Source organism: Petaurus breviceps, unplaced genomic scaffold (genome assembly GCF_028583685.1).
Source record: "Petaurus breviceps papuanus isolate PSGF00001 unplaced genomic scaffold, PetGlider_PUasm1.0 176, whole genome shotgun sequence".
NCBI classification, from domain to species: domain Eukaryota; kingdom Metazoa; phylum Chordata; class Mammalia; order Diprotodontia; family Petauridae; genus Petaurus; species Petaurus breviceps.
Window position 1 is genome coordinate 7,614,984 of NW_027185771.1, and position 10,247 is coordinate 7,625,230.

Genomic DNA, 10,247 nt, shown 5'->3' on the forward strand with positions numbered 1-10,247 from the left:
GTTTGCCTTAATTTCTTCACCAATAAAATGTAGACAATAATAACACTTACCTTTCAAGGTTGTTATGAGAATAAAATGAGATGATTTTTGTAAAGTGCTTTCTAAATAAAATGCTAGGTATGATGATAACAGATAGATAGATAAGTTCCTGCTACCTTCTAGTTGCTCTGCTGAGCTTTAGGGATGCAATTTTAAGCAAGACGAAGAGCTTACATTCTAATGGTCTAAGATGCCCTATAAAAAGGAACTGAGAAGCTGAAGTTGGGGATACACAGAGGGGAAAACTGCTTCCATGAAGGTAAGGCAGTTAGTGAGGAGGAAGAAGAAGAGAAGGAGGAAAAGAAATCCAGAGAGTTCTATCCTAAGGATCATTGATTTTAGAGCTGAAAGGGACGTAAGCAGATATCATTCCAACTCACAGAAATCCAGCTATTGATCCATAGACACATGCGTGAGTGACAAATGCAGGGTTCTAGCCCTGGTCTTCTCGACTCCAGGTTCAGCTCTCTATTATGTCAGAGGACATCTCCAAGAAAGACTTCGAAATAACCTTAAATTGACTTTTATGTTTGCTTTTGTTTATGACCGTCTGCTAGATTAACTTCAAATATATGGCTAGAGACAATAAATATTCCCACCATCAGTCATCTGGGAAAGTGTGATGATCTTTCTCAACAAAGGAGCTTTTCTCCAAGGAAAAAGCATACTCCCTGCTGGACAATTTCTGTTCTCTTTAAAGTTTGTTGTCAATTCTACACCCCCCATGAACACATACTTTAAGACCTTATAAATAATATTTGAGGTTTAAAAATATCCCACATCCCCTTCTTTAATTCTCCCAACAAATGAGACTATCTTTCTACCTTAAACTACCTTTTTTCCTCTATAACATCTATATCCATCCCTTTTTCCCCACTAACACAGTCACAACCCTAATTCAAGTCTTTATCACCCTCTTTTGCCTGCAGTAGCCTACTAAATTGTATTTCTACCTCTAATCTTTCCTCTTGTCCAATCCATAAATATCAAATTAATGTCCTTATAGCACAAGTATTATCATTGCTAGCCCACTCAAGAATCTCCATTGTTATCTCATTCTGTTACCTCGAGGATAAAATAGAACTCCTCTCTTTGACTTTTAAAGTTCACCCTATTCTTACACCAACCTCTGTTTCTAGATTGATCTCCTATTACTCTAAGTTTCAACTACACAGGTTTATTTGTCATTCCTAATGCACAATATTCTATTTCTCATCCCCATGTCTTTGAGAAAGGCTGCCCATTGAGCCAGTTCTTTTCATCCTTCCCTCTGCTTCCCCAGCCCCCTTCAAGGAGCTCAGTTTAAATGTCACCTCCCACATGAAGCCTTTCTGTCCATCCCCCTCTCAGTTGTTAGGGCTCTCTTCTCCTTCTAAAATGACTTTGAATTTACTTTATACATGGTTTGTACTTGTCTATGTGAATGCTATTTTCCCCCAGTAGAATGTAAACTCCTTGAGGTCAGAGACTATTTCATTTTTATTTTTTTCATCCTCAGTATCTGTGACTAGCACAGAGTAGGTGTTGTTATTATTGTCACAAGAAGAGTTTACATCCTTGCCCTCCATATGAAAAGATGCTGATATCATTAAATATTTGGGGAGAGTATAGTCTGCACATCTGTCTGATCAACTCCAACACCAGAGGCTTCTGGGAGTAGCAAGTAGCTGTTTCCTCTATATACCATCTCCAATTACCATTTAATATACACAAAGATCAGAAAATTATGGCTCCCAATGGCCTCTTCCACTTTCAACCAGGCAGCTCTCAACCATTTACACTTCCCACAGTGCTACTGCACACATAACTTGACAAATCTCCCCAGAACCAAATTGGTAATCATAGGCCAGCAGTTACTTTCATGTGGCTTTCTCTTCCAATGGTTTCTGAAGGATTAGCTATTATCTTCCCTATCCTAGGCCACATTAGCACCCAGTAAATCTTCTTTCCAAATCTACTTTTAAATAAACTGCCTTTAATTGAAGGGGAATAGTAGCATCTTAGAGTTGCCAAAGACCATAGAGAACACCCAATCTAACTCTGCCTACCCATGAAGCAAACCCCTCTATGATGCCCCTGATTCCCATTTTAAATATATCTAGTGGCAAGGTACTTATCTCACAAAGCAATTCATTTTATAAATAAATATATAATATTATGTATTTTATATATGTAAATTATATATAAATAAATTACACACATATATTTATAGAGCTAGCATATATGTATATACACACATACAAATTGGTATTTAAACAAGTATGTATATCTACATACATACATATATTCTGTTTAGTGATGGAATGCTCATTATCTCACAAAGCTATCCATTGTATGAAAATATATGTATATATATTTAGAGAGCAACAGAGAGAATATGTGTATATATACACACATAAATCTGTGTTTAAACATGTATATATGTATACATATATACACACATGCATATGTATTATGTTTAGTGGTGAGATGTTAATTATCTCACAAAGCAATCCATCGCAATTTTCGACAGTTCTACTCAGTGAAATCTTGGAATTGGGTTGGGGTGGTTGGGTTAGATTATACTCAGATTTGCCCATCCACCTGCCTCCAACTATAATGGGATTTTAGGGAACTTCATGGGATCATGTGGAACTCCCTTGGAGTGCCAAATCACAGGAAACTGGGGAGGGTGAGAGCCAGAGTTAACTTCACAGACTTGACTGGAAGGGAAAGAGGGGCTCCTGAGACTGGACTCCCTCCCCTACTACCAGGGAGAAATAGACAGAACTATGGGACAAGAGAGCCCCAAGTGGGGTTCTTGAAACCCTGTAAGCTTCAAAGGAAAAAAGTAGACATTCCTAATTCCTTGGCCCAGGGAAAGAAACTCTGGGCATCACTTTGACGAAGTCTAATCCTTCTTCCATATGACATCTCTTCAGAAGTGTGAAGATAATTATCATCATGAAAAAGTTCTTTTCCTTTTCATACATTTCTATGCTTCCTCTCCTCCCTCCCTCCCCATCTCTTTCCATCCCTCCCTCTCTCTATCACTCTGTCTCTCTCTGTCTCTCTCTCTGTCTTGCTGTCTCTGTCTCTCTCTCCTTCTCTCTCTCCATCTCTCTGCCTCCCTCCTCCCCCCCTCTGTTTTTGGTCTCTCTCCTTCTCTCTCTGTCTGTGTCTTTCTATGTCTCTCTCTGCCTCTTCAGATATTTATCACCTCATACTGTTCTGCATTAACATCACACAGACGAGCTGTCAGCAACATGTACTGACCACCATGATATTCACAACAGAAACCAGTTCTTGTAAGAAAGGGAGACAGGAGAAGATGGGAACTTTGCTCTCTAGATTCACGGGGGTTCTTAACTTTGTTGTGTCCTGGACGCCTTTGGTGATGGTCTGGTGAAGCCCGGGGACTCCTCAGAATCATTCTTTTAAATGTACAGAATAAAATACAGAGGCTTACAAAGCGAACCAATTATATATATATATATATATATATATATATATATATATGTATGTATTTATATTTTTATGTGTGTGAAAAACAAATAAGAAATTGAACTGTTGCGACTATCATCATGGGACTGCGAGATTCTCCCCCTTACAGATAGTGAACCCACTAGCATGAATCAAAATAGTCACCATGTCAAAGGTACAACTAAAAGTATACTCAATGTGGAACTCTTGGGATTGGAAACTGATACATTTCCTTCATCACAGAAAAAAAATCTTAGTTTCAGCATACCACGTCAATAACCTAGGAAAACAACCGTGCTGCGGTATATTCTTGCAACAACATGCAAAGACTGGAACCAATATCTCCTTGAGGTTGGGCAGTGTGTGCTGGCACCACCCTCCTGCTAGACATGGGGTTAGATGATCTTCCCTACAGTCCATGGTGGGAGAGCCTGGTGCAGGTATAGAGACAGGACAAGTTTTCATAAAAACACTGTCACACAGACGCACCATCACAAGCAGCCACATATATCAGTGAGTCTGAGGCTGCCTTCAGAAGTTCCAGGAAGGAGCTGAGCTGTCTGTTATGTGGCAGTCTGCAAGATTCGGCTTGGTGAGCTGAGCTGTGGGGACGCCATGCCATGGATGTGGCATCTTGGTTAGCCAGCGGTAGAACACTGGTCAGGGAGTGTCCTTGGCCTCGAAATAGATACTCCAGGAGGTCTAAAAGCAAACACCATCTACAACCATGTCTCCATTTGCTCAATTCAGCCACAAAAAGGACAAAATTGGCTTTGAGCCTGGGCCCCATCCACTGCTGCCCATCTTCATAAAACGAGGCCATTTCAGGGTCTCTATGCAAGCTTGTATGTGTATATGTATATTGTTTATGTGTGTATATACATACACACATATGTATTTATATGAATAGATTATAGGTGTGTATATACATATATACTATGTGTATATTACACATGAATATACATGTATGTAGAGGTGCGCACACATATACATGTGTGTATATGTGTAGATTTCTCTATTTATACGCATATATGTATATGCGCATGCATGTGTGTATGTGTTGAAGTGCAGTGGTCATGGCAGCACTGGACCCCAGGGCCTCCCCACATTACTGCTCAGCATAGTACAGACGTGGGCTCAGCGTTAGCCCCGCTGCAGCTCAGAACTACTGAGTTCATCTTCTCCTAGCCGCAGCCTCCTCAGTGGCAGGAATTCCAGGTGCCTACCACTACACCTGACAAAGCCAATTATATTGAAATGCAGGCTGTCAAAATAGAGCTAATGGTTTTAAACTGCATTAAGACTTTCTCTTTCTCTCTCTTCCTTCCCCCCCTTCCTCCCTTCTCTCTTCTCTTCTCTTCTCCCTTCTCTCTCCCCCTCTCTCCCTCTCTCTCCCCCTCTCCCTCCCTCCCTCTCTCTCTCCCCCTCCCTCCCTCCCTCCCCCCCTCTCTCTCTCTCTCTCTCTCTCTCCCCCTCTCTCGCACACACACACGCACACACACACACACACTTATTTACTTATTTATGCATTTATTTGAACAAGTTCACAGACCCCAGGTGAAGAATCCTTACTAGAAGTTTAGAATTTTTCACCCATGGAGCTCAAAATTCTTTGTCTACATGCACTTACTAAGCATCCTCACACTAAAAGCTATCAGGAATAGTTGTCAGTACCCTCTTTTCTCTCCAATATTATTTTGTACCTACTTTGTGTGTGTCTATGTACACATATATACAATACTATATACTGTATATATGTAGCTATATCTCTATATAGCTACACAATCTAAACAATGCTACACATGTACATTTATATGTGTGTATATATTACATATAATTATATGTGAATGTATGTGTGTGTGTATACACACACATACATGAATAGTATTGACTTAGCTGAGTGCATGTGCTTTCTCCAGTAGGAAGTAAGCTCCTAGAGTGCAGACAATGTTGTTTTTGTCTTTCCATCTAGCCCATTGTCCAGCACATGGTAAGAGCTTACTAGATGCTTGCTGACTGAATGAAGAAAGGGATCATCTGTTCCCAAGAAGCACATTAATTGATAGGAAGACTAAGTGCTTTGGCTCCTGTCTCATAGGAACCATCATGGGCAGGTCTGGAAATATGGTCCCAGAATGACTCATGCAATCGCAGATTGCCAGAACTGGAGGTGACCTTGGAGACTGTCCAATTCAACTCTTTCACTTTACAGATGAGAAGACTGAGGCCCAGAGAAGACTGGCCTGCCTCATATTGCACTGTTAATTAGTAGCATGTGATAGCCCAAGTTGCTCCATTCCCTCTCCAGGTCTCTTTCCAGTCCTTGGCTACGACTTGCTGACATCCCTATCAAGTATTTTGCCTTCTTAGAGTATAAAACTCTTCCAAGTAGTAAATTTTCAGAGTAACTTTTCTATACCAATGGACTGGAAAAGTTGGAATTAGCTATCATTCCATCTACCCACAAGTAAATATGTCACTTGAGCCAATAACCACTTCAACCAACAAATACCTCTCAATGTATTTCACTTTTACATAGACTCATTAACCTCCCATTGCTCTCTAAGAATCATATATTTCCAAAGGTTGGACCAGTGATGGCTTGGTAAATGTTTAACAACCAGCTTTCCCTGTCCCCCAAAAAGTACCTATAACATACTTATAAGTACAATCTGTAACAGTAACATTTTCTCCATCACTTCTGTAGGTCTCAGACAATCAACAAAATGGTAAATCGAGCCTTCATTTGTGACATTTGCCAGTTTCTGAGGTATAAATGCTTGCACTGAAAATTTAACCATCAACTCTTCTGTGCCCTCTATGGATTTCTTCTGTGGATTTCTTCACTGTAAGGAACAAATACAGTAAAGGAGTTTCTATAAAGCCAATTGGAAACACAAAGTGTCTTGGCTGTTGTTTCCTTCTTTTCATTTTCATTCAATGGAATTCAGATAGAAATGGTTCAGGGACAAGCTGTGATTCATGTTTAATGTTCTATGTCTATTGTACAAATTGACAAAATAACTGTGCCTGGTAATTAAATCATGTACAAATTAATAAAATAACTGGTAATAAATAAAAGTATTAGGACACAAGTTCATCTTCTAGCTAAAAGTTTCTTTGGGACAATTCCAGTGACAGACATTGGGGCAATTCAGCATGTGCTGAATCATGTTCACACATTGATGATGACAGTGAAGACAATGATGACAAAAACTATAGAGACAGAATGGGGTGGTTTGTAGATAACCTTGATGTTAGGAATCTCTGGGTTCAAATTTCACCTCTTATCTTTAGTAACTGTAATGTTGAGAAAGACATTGAAACCTCTCTGTGCCACAGATCACTCCCTAAAACTGAAGGACTAAGCAATAAACCAGATGCAACCTGTTTTGGTTGGGAAAGAGTTCCTACATCATGAGCTTCCTATTTTGATGAAGTCATAAATCCTTTGAATATTTGCTTATTAGTATTACATCTTAGAACCCAAAGGAAATAAGAATCTAAATTATTCTCTAGCATGAGAAGCAGCATAATGAAGGTAAAGAGAATCAGATTCACAATCAAAGGGCTGGGTTAAAATTTTGGCTCTATTACTTGTTACCTGTGTTACCTTGGACAAGTCTTTTCACTTTTGTGGGCCTCAGTTTCTCCATCTGTAAAATGAGAAGATTAAGCTTAGATGGTCACTAAGTTCTCTTCCAGTTTTAAATTTTGTTATCCATACTGCTTTCCCTCTGCTGGCCCTCCATCAAACTCAATCAAAAGTCAAGATTGGAGGGTTCAGAGAAGACTTGCTATCTCCAAGACACAAACAAGTATCATGTCCACCCAGAGATATGTTATTTGGAGTTAATTCAGTGATTCTGTAAATTGGACATGAAAGAGTACTAGTTAGATAGTGACTTGTTCCTGAGCCATTTCTATGTGAATTCCATTGAAAGAAAATGAAAATGAAACAACCATAACACCTTGTGTTTCTGAAGCACTTTCGTTCATTCCATATTCCCCTTCCACTCACTTTTGTCCAGTGACCCTTACCTTCCAAGATGCTAAATAAAATTCAAAGAGCCCTCTATAAAGCTATCATAATCCCTCTGCCATAGAAAAGGAGAAGCCCAGTTGAAAAGCACCAATGCTAGAATCCATGCTTATAGGATTACAGGATTAGAGTTAAAAGATGTGGGAGATGAATGAATCCAAGCCCCTCATTTTACAGATGAGGAAACTGAGGCCAGGAGGTGAAATGTCCAGCATCATTAGTTCTCAAGTGTGTGAGGCACATTTAAACCCCAATCTTTCTAATTTTAAGTCCAGTGCTCCATCCACTATACCTTCTGACCACTCCCATCCTTTCTTTCCTTATAGTTTTTCAGTAAGAAAACCAATGGTAGAATGGAGGTGGGGTTCTCTATCACCAGTCTGCCCAGCTGCTCTAAGTGCTGCTTTGCAGTCCCAGCAAATCTATCCTGCAGCTGTGACGTGAGTAAGCCTTGTAGCTCGACAGCAAGTACGCAGGGGGGTGCTAAGGGTTCACTACATCTCCAGTTGAGCTCCTACAAAAAGTAGTAGGCAGGGCTCTGGGATGAAGTGCTTTTCCTAAGCCAAAGGACAACCATATCCTATGGACAGTAATGCCACGGGATGTAAATTTCAATGGCAAGCAAGAGAACAAACCAAAGTAAGCAGAGCATCCTGAATGAGTTAGACCAAGTGAAATGAAGTAAACAATACTTACAGCAAATCTCCCTTGACAAAAATTTGTATCACTTCCAAAACCATTTATAAAAGAGAAAAATAATTTTAACTGGATAAAATAACTGTACTTCCCCCCCCCCCAAAGCATACATGTCTACAAAAATAGCATTAGTGAAATCTTGCACATGACTTGAAAATTATCAAAGTACAAGAAAGGAAAGATTTCTTAAAGTGGAATTTTTTTTTCAATTTACCAGTAAAGCTTTGAAGAGAGACAGAGAGACAGGGAGAGAGACAGAGACAGAGGGAGAAAGAGAGACAGAGAGACAGAGAGAAAAGCAGCCCCGAGTGATCAGTTAATGGTCTTTTGAGTTAATATTTGTACTGTCTGTTGTTTTCTGTAGGACTCCTAGGTCACTAAGAAATAATGACTTCTGCCCACAGTCCTTCAGTGAATTACCCCCAGGTTCTGAACCCAGTGCTCTCCATCCTAATGAGATACAGATCAGAATAGCCTATGGGGACAGATACCAATGGAGAGACCTTCTGTGGGCCATTCAGACATCCTTTTGCCTTTGGAGTAGCAGAAATTCACAACTGCCAAGATTTCAGCGTCCCCCCAGTACAGTCAAGTGGAAAGCAGCTGTAATCCCCTCATCCCCCATATGAAAAAACATTGTATAAGAATGTCAGAAAATCCTATGGAAACTGGATAACTCTCCTGTGGAATTCACAGGCTATGCATTGTTTTTCCAAAGCTAAAGCCCATTTTCACAGGGTTATATATTAGCTCAAATGCAAGTCAATGCCCAGGATGGACTTTAAGCCAAGCAGGAATTTTTTTCAACACATTTTTAAATGAAATTTTCGTTTTGCTGTAATTCTCAGAATTGTTTTTCCATCAACAGTTAGGGACACCTCCCATCTTTCTTACCTCCCTTCTCCCCACCAACCCCACCCCAAAGATCCATCTGAAATTAACTCTGGGTTAGATTCTACAGCTGTACGGGGCTTGGAGAGCTGGGGCTGTCAAAGCTTTTTTCCTGACAATGAGAATTCAGGCATTTAGATTTTCGGCTACAAGAAAATAATTGGGGGGGGGGGGGGGGGCGGGAACTGACTACTATAATGGAGGGAATGGGATTCTTCTGCAGAACTGTGCTGTTTTTAACATTTTAAAGACCATATTAATAAAGCACACCATGAATTTCCTGGACTTCATCAACTTGGAATATAATTCAAAGTGGCTCCTGGGTTTTATTTGTCAGATTTGCAGATGTCGAGGCTAAGATATTTGAGAAATTATTACTATGCGCTTTCGACCAAACTCTGGGCTCAGAGGTTAGATTGTGCCTTTTTTTTTTGTCTTGTCAAGTTATGACTAAATGACACTCATAAAATTGTGCATCTGTTTTCTCCCCCTTGTTGTTTGCTGTTGTTTTGTTTTTATTACTGGTTCTGTTAAAAATTGTTCTGATGAAAACAACTCAGTGTATACAACTCTGAATGTACTTTAAAAATAGCATCTGTCACTGAGGGTTGGTGTTTGTGAGTTGAACCTTTGGAAGGTAAATACTGATAATTATTCTAGATAAATGATGCAAAATCAGTTTAACAATAGGGTCATATTTCTAATAGGGTTATTTAAAATTTTTAATTTGTCATTTTTAAAGCTGTTCATACATTCTGCCTTGGGGAGAGGATGGCATTCACCATTTGATTCTGATGTTTTTTCAGCCTTAAACAGATTAGGGTCCTCACAGGGTGACATTGATTAAAAGCAGAGGGTGTGGTTGATCAGTTTGATTTCATTATTTTAAACTAGGGGTTCTTAACTTGGGGTCCATGAACTTGAGTGGGTTTTTCTTAACTTTGATAATTGTATTTCCAACATCATTGGTTTCCTTTATAATCCTATGTATTTTCTTTTATGCATTTAAAAACATTATTCTGAGAAGGGATCCACAGACTTCACCAACCTGCAAGAGGAGTCCATCACACACACACACACACACACACACACACACACACACACACACACACACACA

At 39.6% G+C, this 10,247-nt stretch overlaps 1 protein-coding gene and 1 long non-coding RNA gene across 3 annotated transcripts in view; one reads left to right on the forward strand and one right to left on the reverse strand.

Annotated features, from left to right (window-relative positions):
* The window catches only part of LOC138159330 (uncharacterized), a 53,604-nt gene extending 47,021 nt beyond the window's left edge, over nt 1-6,583 (forward strand). The window contains exon 3 of the long non-coding RNA XR_011167867.1: nt 6,209-6,583. This is a non-coding gene — a long non-coding RNA (uncharacterized lncRNA). The remainder of the gene's footprint in view (nt 1-6,208) is intronic.
* ZNF469 (zinc finger protein 469) overlaps nt 1-10,247 on the reverse strand; it is a 745,539-nt gene that overhangs the window by 651,804 nt on the left and 83,488 nt on the right. Inside the window, exon 2 of one of the 2 annotated variants that reach the window (XM_069085577.1) lies at nt 7,106-7,157. The exons of the other annotated variant lie outside the window; for it this stretch is intronic. The gene's annotated coding sequence lies outside the window, so the exon portion shown is untranslated. The remainder of the gene's footprint in view (nt 1-7,105; nt 7,158-10,247) is intronic. 2 annotated transcript variants of the gene reach the window in all.